Source organism: Buteo buteo, chromosome 16 (assembly GCF_964188355.1).
Source record: "Buteo buteo chromosome 16, bButBut1.hap1.1, whole genome shotgun sequence".
NCBI classification, from domain to species: Eukaryota; Metazoa; Chordata; class Aves; order Accipitriformes; family Accipitridae; genus Buteo; species Buteo buteo.
Window position 1 is genome coordinate 28,930,634 of NC_134186.1, and position 9,119 is coordinate 28,939,752.

Consider the following 9,119-nt stretch of genomic DNA (forward strand, 5'->3'; position numbering starts at 1 on the left):
AATTGGCGTCTATTTCAGAACTTCGTTATTTGCCCTGCACAGGCCCTGACTGCCAGCAAAGGCCTTGGACTCAGTGCTGATGCTTGGAATTCGCATGTAGGGGTCAAGCACTAAATTCTGCTCAGCTCTGATATGTGAAATTACTTGTTAGGAACCTTCTCTTTAATTTCCTATGCCTTCAGAACAGGCAATGCTGCTCACGTCTGTGGTACAGCAGTGCCTACAATTGTGTGTACTGTATGGATGGGAAGAAGTTGTTGTCCTGCTTTACTGTGGGTTTTGTTGATGATGTCTGTCTTAAGCCTCTGTTTGCTGAAGAATCTTTTGATCTAAAATCATTGGTGGCAATTTACAGAATTGTCATGAGGTTATCTATCTAAGGTTTTTTTTCATCACATTTCACTCAAATTTTAGTGAAGGACAGTTCTTACTAAGTTAACAGAATATGCAGAGTTGAAATACAGCACTTGTCTCAAAGCTACCACACAGCCTTTTAAAAAGCTGTCAGTATAGAGATTTATTCTACATCTGTATTACCTGAATGTTCAGTTCTGCTTTTCTTGTTGCAGTACGTTGTTCCTAGATCTCTACTTTTTGTTTCACAGGTAAGGAACTGTGTGCCTCGTGCCTCATTGTGCATTGTAAGGTAACCTTTCCAAAACAGTGGATAAGTACACCTACCAACTGTGTGGTGGAAAGGGCACTGTGACATGAACTTGTGGAGGTTTTAGTAGGGCGTTTAACATGGACAGCTATTTTATTAACTTTTTCCAGGTGGCCTTTATCTGACTATGCCCATAAATGATCATCACTAATAAATTCTACTGCGATTTATACTAGTTTAGAGTAGAGGTTAGGCTAAAATTTGGGTGGTGTCAAGTCAGAAAAGAAAATCAAGCACTAGGGAATGAGGAGGAGAGAGGAAACATCTCATGCAGTAATGTTGAGAAGACAGAATGGGCTAGGTGGGTAGTATGTACCTTCTGCAGCTACCTTTGTTTTGAAAACTCAAAATTTCAGTGTAGCTGTGCTTGAAAGACTGACTTATGTTCTGTGCTGCTAAACCGACTGTGACAAGTAGTATACAGTAAAATTTGTCTTTTTCAAAAGGCACTGAGAGGGTTAGGCAACACTGAAAGAATAATAATGCTCTTCAAATACACAAGGTGATAAATCCAATTATGGCTACTTACTGTGAGAATAAAAAGACTGTGTCTTGTCATGTAAACAATCTCACTTGTGTTTTGACTTGGTGTTCTTCTCAAGTAAAATCGAATACTCCTTTGACAGGTTGTTGCAATACAATTTTCAGTTATGTGTAAAGGAGAATTGCTCAACACTTTCCTATTACTGTTTTATTTTAGATGCACATCTGTAACAGTGGAATTGGGAATGAATTCGAGACTTACGTTTTGGAAATTACAGCTTCTCCCGGAGTACCTCTCCATCTCATGGGCCCTTCCCCTTTATTCCTAGGTCATTTTTCCCTTTTCCAGAATGTTTGGACTTGAGTAGCCAAATGCAGCAGCGGATTCCAGAATCTCAGTGGACGTTTGTTGCAATGGGCTGTGCCAGGAGGTGGGTGAGTATATGGGATTGCTTAGTCTTCTTCAGGGGAAAAAGGGTATGGGAAGAAGACGGGTGTGTGCCCCGTGACTGTATTTCCCAGTTGTAAGTGAGCAGGTCCTGAGGGGTCTAATTTGGATGCACACGCGCTGCATGGGCTGGTATTCTGGCACGCAGTATGAGTCAGAACTCATCATTCAGCCTTCGTGTGCCTTAACTCTGCAGGTTTTTAAAGGCAATAATACCCTAGCCTCAAGTCAAACCTTTCTGTAACTCGGCACAAGAAAGATGTGGACCCATTGGGAGTGGGTCCAGAGGAGGGCCACAAAAATGATCAGAGGAGTGGAACACCTTTCCTATGAGGAAAGGCTGAAAGAGTTGGGGTGGTTCAGCCTGGAGAAGAAGAGGCTCCTGGGAGCCCTTATTGCGGCATTTCAGTACTTAAAGGGGGCTTATAAGAAAGATGGGGAGACTTTTTAGTAGGGCCTGTAGTGATAGGACAAGGGATAATGGTTTTAAACTAAAAGAGGGGTTAGATTCAGACTAGATATAAGGAAGGAATGTTTTACAGTGAGGATGGTGAAACGCTGGAGCAGGTTGCCCAGATTGGTGGTGGATGCCCCATCCCTGGAGACATCCAAGGTCGGGTCGGACGGGGCTCTGAGCGACCTGATCTAGGAGAAGATGTCCCTGCTCGTTGCAGGGGGGTTGCACTAGATGACCTCTAAAGGTCCCTTCCAACCCAAACCCATTCTGTGATTCTTTCTGTACTTTTGAGTTTTGTTTGCTGTGGGCTTTGGGGCTTCAAACCAGTACTGCAGAAGTGGATCGATCCAGTGATATGTTGCATGTTCTTATTTCTCAGATAATAGGTTACATGAAGATATGCAGTGCGTGGTAAAGCTTGACCTTTCCTCCCAGGCAATACTCCAGAACTTAATCTGAACTGATGTTTGGGCTCACAGTTGTGTCGTCATGATATGCAAAGCTGGATTGAGTATAGCCTTGACTCAACTGATGTTGAGGATGTAACTTAAGCAGTTGCATAAGGCCATTTTGGACAGAACTGGGAAAAGTACAGCTCTATTTTGATGATTGCAAATGAAATTAAGGCAATTTTGCCGGATTTGTGGTTTGTCTGTCTGTAATTACTAGATTCCCACTTAGCTCTTGAATCCAGACTAAGAGCTAAAGGCCTTTATAATCCATGCTGTACCATCTTCTCACAAATAGCTGTTTAAGGTACCTGCAAAGCATCTGTTGCATTCCCTTTCTCTTCTGTCCCCTTAAGAAAGTATCAATGTCCTTTTCCTGTGAACACTTCTCCCACGTGAGAAGTTCTGAGGTTCTCTTCTAATTCAGGATGATTTCAGTTGTGAGGATGGGCCATTTAGACTGAAGAAGATTCCTGAAAAAGCCCTACGTTTGCAAAAGGCTGTAATGGGTTGTATATTCATGTATTCAGGGAAAGCTAATCATCAAGGCTAAAGAATGAGGCAGTGATGTAAAAATAATAAGTGAAGCAGCCTGATAACTCTGTTCACTGGTAACGATGACACTTTTACAGCCTGGATTGCTGTGTAGAGCCGGTACAGTTTAGTTGTGTGATAAAAATTTGACCTTTGTCATGGTGGGGTTCCACCCAAAGTCAAACTTCAACCCTAGTGCAGCTGGAAATCTCACTGCGTTGCAGTCTGAAAGCAAGCAGGCCCTCAGGAGCTGTGCTGACATTTATTTTCAGGTCATGCACTAAAGCTTAGTAAACTGATAGTTGTACTTTTTTTAATAAAAAAAAGTAAATTATTTTTACATCCTGCTTACCAGAGCAAAGTAGCTGGATCAAGGAGGTCTAGTACTGTTATAAGATTAATGGTGACATTTTTCAGCCTCTAAGTTGCAGCCTGACCTGTTTCATTAAATGATGATACTGTGCTCTCTACCTTGGAAGAGAACAGTAGACACAGGTTATTTTGTGTCTTTTTCAGAAGAATTTGCAGACTATGTCTTCATAGTTTCTCAAAAACCTCAGAACTGTTCACCTTGATCTTAATCCATCTCATTCAAACCATTACAAGATTATAAAAGGCATTTTGCTTGGTTGCTATAATCAAAGTTGGATCCAATGATCCGATTCAAATACTGTAAAGCTATAATGGGACAAGTCAGAAGAAAAACTTCATTTCCTGTTTCATAGCATGTGATTAATCACAAAAATGCTTTATATGGATTTGCTGTGTTTGTGAACTTCAGTGTTTATTCTTTGCTCATTCTTCTCAGATTTCACCACTTTAAAACTTTGACCGGTATTGGGAACTTTGTTATTTTTTTATTGATTTTTTTTTTCTTTTTTTTTCAGTGCAATAAATGCTTGTCTCACAGTGATTGTTGAATCAGGATTGACAGCAATGGCATTGACACACAAGTGGATACACTCTTCTACAAACAAATAGCTGGGGAAGAATCATCTCTCTTCTGCACTTAAGTCTCAGGAATCTATCTTTGACCTTGTGCATATATGTTGTAAGAATTATTGAGGAATAAGGATGATGGTAGATACTGTTTACAGACTAAGTTGCAACACTCCCCACACAGAATGAAAATACAAAATGCCTTAAGGCAGCCTTCCCTGGGGTGGTAGCTGGGTGAATTTTCAGCCGTAATTCTGGCTTTCACTCACAGATGCTGCTGGGGTTGCCATTGGAAATGTGTGAATAAATGGGTAACTGAGCTCTTGGGGAAGTTAATATCTCTTTTTCTGTACTTGGACTGTGTTGGTCTGTAAGACTGTGAAGGGTTGAGGGTGTCTAGGAGACAGACTGCTGGGAGACCTGAACCCAAACACCCATCTCTCGCTTCCCCCTCAGCTCGCTCTTTTCAGTCCGCTGCCGTTACTTCACCTTCATAGATCAGGTCCAGCCTTCTTTTTGATTCCTCCTCGCTTTTAGAAAACAACTCCTTTAAAACATGTTGCTTCTTCCCATTATCGTTGCCTTGATATAATAGATCAAAGGAAAATATGCAGAGTAAATCACCTGTTTGATCAAACATTATCTTTTGTTGACTGTTTTAGCGAATACCTGCCCAAATGGCGCACGGCTGACCCCCTGCCTGAGCAGAGGTCTGCACGACCTGTTCCCAGCTGGCTCTGCTCAAGTACCAGGTGCCTAGACCCTGGCAAACAAGCTGGCCAAACCAGTGCTGCTTTCAGTTACTCAATAGTTGCTCTGCCTAAAGGCATAATCTTTAACAGGAGTCTAACATAGTTTGCCTCGCTTGCATTTTTTTTCCTCTAATCTTTCTGCTAAACCCAGTTAAATAAGGCAATAACTCTGCTGTTACTTTTTGTGTAGCTTGAGATGAGGGGGAAAATCAAAACTGGCACATACAAAGGAGATGAAACAATGTAGCTCTACCTAATAGTAGCTCTTATTGCCTACAGGGTCTTGACAATGCTCTTGGCTTTGTGGGGGAAGTTGGAAAAGCAAGAACGAAGAAATCTCTGCTCATTTTTCCTGCTTTACTTATTGCATATGGGGAGAGTCCAAGGTGCTTTTGACACTCATTGCTTCTGAACGCTGCTCGCTCTTTAGATTTAAAACAAGTTACAAGATTATTTTTTTTTTTAGTGAAGTTATGCATCTGATAGGCATATATGTACAAGTTTGTGAAGACTGCAGGATGAGGAATAGTTTCAACACTTCCACAAAATAAACAGTGTGATTATACAATAAAAAATTGGCTAAGATCTGTCAGCATTTTAATAGACACAGCTTCTTGTTTAAAGATTAAGATTTTTTTATTATTTACCATTCAGCTTTATAACATAGAAGAAAGTGAATGTGCTTATTTCATTTACTTGACATCTAGCTACTACTATGAGGTTCCATATATAAAATGAAATTTTTCACACAGACTGATATTTCTTAAAACATACCCTTTTCCAGAGAGAATTTATCAGAAAAAATACTTCATTTTAAATTCAAACTCTCAATATTATTTCCAGTGGAAACTGTCTGTCCTGGACCTCCGATTTCAAGATGTGACCATTGGAGAAGAATAGAATTTGCGTTTCAGAGTTGCAGGAATAAAGGCTGTATTCTAGAATAAGAAGTCAGTTAATATTTTATATTATTTCCATCATTCTTCACATTTAGAGAAGATAGTCTAGCAGTGGTACTAATTTTACTTCCACTCTGTTTTCAAGTACCGTAACTTCTTTACATAAGAGTAATTTTTTTTTTTAATGCTTTCTGTTGGGTTGTATAACTAATTTGTATATGTTTCCTTCTTTGGCCCTCGCAGTGATACCCTCTTTGTAAAATCTCACCAAGCTATTAAATATTTTCCTGAGGTAATTACAGACAGCCTTTCATCTAAACCTATGCTACCTACCATACTGATAAGAATAGTTGAAGATACCTGGGGAAAATTTGGCAACTCCCTCTCTTCGCTCTGGCATTGATCCATATTGCTTAGGCTTTATTCCACATTTATCCACAGCCCTTCGTCTCAATCTTGCTCACCTTTCCTCAGCTGGGTCCTGAATTAATGAAAACATTTGCAGCTTTATTTATTTATTTATTTATTTTTATTTTGCATTTTGACTTACAGGGGTCCTGGATGCAAATTGCGCTAGAAGCCCAATGATGTCAAAGCTCCCAAAATCAAATTCTGGTCTTCAGAATTGGGCCTCCCATCTACCCAAGGAAATTATTTTCAAAGACTACTTAAGGTAATTTTAAAAGGCTTTCTAAAATAGTGGAAATGTGTTTGTGAATAACTGATAGCTCTCTGAGTCCTGCTTCACTCCTTACTTCTCCCACAGAATTTTCAGGAATTGCTGCTTTTACTCCCATGGTTCAGGAATTGTACTTTGTGCTGTTAAACTCTAAACAATATTGCACATTTTCCAAGGCAGAAAATGGTTTAATAATAAATCTTTTACATGTTCTGGCTGGCTGTACTGGGTTAAAGGTTTTTAAGTAAAAGTCAGTGCTGAGCATGGCACATATAATTCAATCATTGCACAAACAATACAAAGTCCATTCATTATCTAATTGGAGGCTTTCTTATATCTTTTTTTACCAGGCAAGATCTCTATTTATTAACCTCATCACTTTCATTATTGTAAGAAAGTAGTCTTAACTACTGATACTCAGATAAATTTTTTTTTGTTGTTCTCAAAGTCCCCTTTCCAAGAGTTTGTCTTTTATTTCTTCAGGGTCTGAGTATGTAGTCACCATAGTACTCACTTCAGACAAAGAAACACTGTCTTACTAATTAATGGAAAGATATTGCCTCCTCTCAAGGGTGATTCAAAGTACCTAGATTAGTCTCTTTCTCTGGCTCTCCTTCTGCCTGGCAGAGCTGAAATCTGAGTCCACTCAGGTAATTCAGTTTATTCTTGAACTCTCGAAACTGCCTTGATAAGCTGGAGGTTAATAAACCTTGCCTTAGTAAGCTTTGACACACAAAAGTCAGTGTCTCGCTTACTTAAAACCTGGAGTTTGGATCCTGTGCTCTTGTTCTCTTCCATGCTGGAGCAGTCTGTGCCTAAAGGACTGCAGCCCATGGGAAGGACTCACCTTGGAGAAGTTCGTGGAGAACTGTCTCCCGTGGGAGGGACCCCACGCTGGAGCAGGGGAAGAGTGACGAGTCCTCCCCCTGAGAAGGAAGGAGCGGCAGAGACAACGTGTGATGAACTGACCCCAACCCCTATTCCCTGTCCCCAGCAGAAAGTATGCAGGGTACAAGAAGATGGGAGGGGACACAGCTGGGACAGCTGACCCCAATTGGCCAAAGGAATATTCCATACCATGGGACATCATGCCCAGTATATAAACTGGGGGAGTTGGCCTGGAGGGGTGGATCACTGCTGGGGAACTGGCTGGGCATCAGTCAGTGAGTGGTGAGCAATTGCATTGTGCATCACTTGTTTTGTATATTACAATTCTTTTATTATTACTGTCATGTTATTATTGTTATTATCATCGTTAGTGTTATTTTCTTCCTTTCTGTCCTATTAAGCTGTCTTTATCTCAACCCAGGAGTTTTACTTTTTTTTTTTTTTTGATTCGCTCCCCCATCCCACTGCAGGGGGGAGTGAGCAAGTGGCTGCATAGTGCTTAGTTGCTGGCTGGGATTAAACCACGATGATACAGTAAGTTTCTTTTGTACAGGATAAAATATATAGCAGGAGTGTACTAGCACCCTTAGTCCCAGTAATCACAGCTTCTCTGGCAAGAGAGAAATACAGTATGGCTGTGTACAAGACACAATGTCTGTTCTGGTGCTGCCTCCCTAATAGAAGAGAATATGAGCACTCTTTTCTCCTAGTGCCATCCTTAAATAAAGAAACCAGGATTATTTATAACTAGAAAATTATAAGCAACAATCCATGTTTGATTGAGAGAGAGCTCAGGTCCAGGAACTCAGCTGTGTTATGTCCAGGTTTATTACTCATATCTAGTAGTGGATAATACTATTATTTTTAGCTTTATGGCTAATAACTATCAGTATAACTATGGGCTAGAGAGTTTCTACTACTAATAGCAGCTGACTTTCACTGTTCTTACTACTTACTAATGCTCCCTTCCCTAACATTTCTCAAAAAATCCTTCCAAAAGAAGGCCAAAAGAAAATTTCTATTTTACTTAAAGAGCTTGGATCAGATTTGTGAAACGTGACAGATCAAAGAAACATACACACAGACAAGGAATGCTCTGAAGAGCGGCTAAGCAGAGACTACGTGCCATGGAGACTCCGGGGAGAGCGATGGAGCAATTGACCACCCAACCAGTGAGTGGGTGCCTTTGTTTTAGACAAAATGGCTATATCAGCTAAGTGTAACAACCACTTTATAACTGATTGTCCCTGACAAAGAAATGCAGACTTACAACAGGACAAAACTAGTTTAAGGGGTATACTTACTTTTATAGTAACATGGCTTATGTATGTATTGGATCTGCTTTTATACTATGAACCTATGACACTAATTGATAGTAATTTTTATTCATAACTATATTAGCCATTAGCTGCTGCTTCTATACTTTTTGGTAGAGCCCTGTCATTCTCTAAGCAAGTGACCTTACCCGCTGTGACTTCACCTACAACTAGCATCTGGTCAAGGTGCAGTGCAAGCACCACAGACTGAGGTGAGCCTGAAGAGCTATTTAGTGATTGTCATGGGTTTATGATTTATATGAATTATGTGGAGCCAAATCATGGCTCAACTTTGTACTGAGTTTGCACAGCCTCAGAACTGAGGCTTGTCAGGCTTGTTCAGTCTGATCTTTTACTGGCCTGTCTGCAACTTTGCTGTTGCAGCTAAACCAAATAAACCAACTTGTCTATTTGACCAAATGTCTGTGGCTAATTTATTTTACTTTTATTTTATCTTTCTATAGTATGATCATTGTCTTATATAGATACCTGTAACAAGTAGTCACTCTAAGTAGAATGAAATATAGCTGCCTGTTAACATAACAGAATACAGATCTGGTATAATAGTAGCAGCTTTGAGTAGCAAAGACAAAGGATGTGGCACGAAGGAG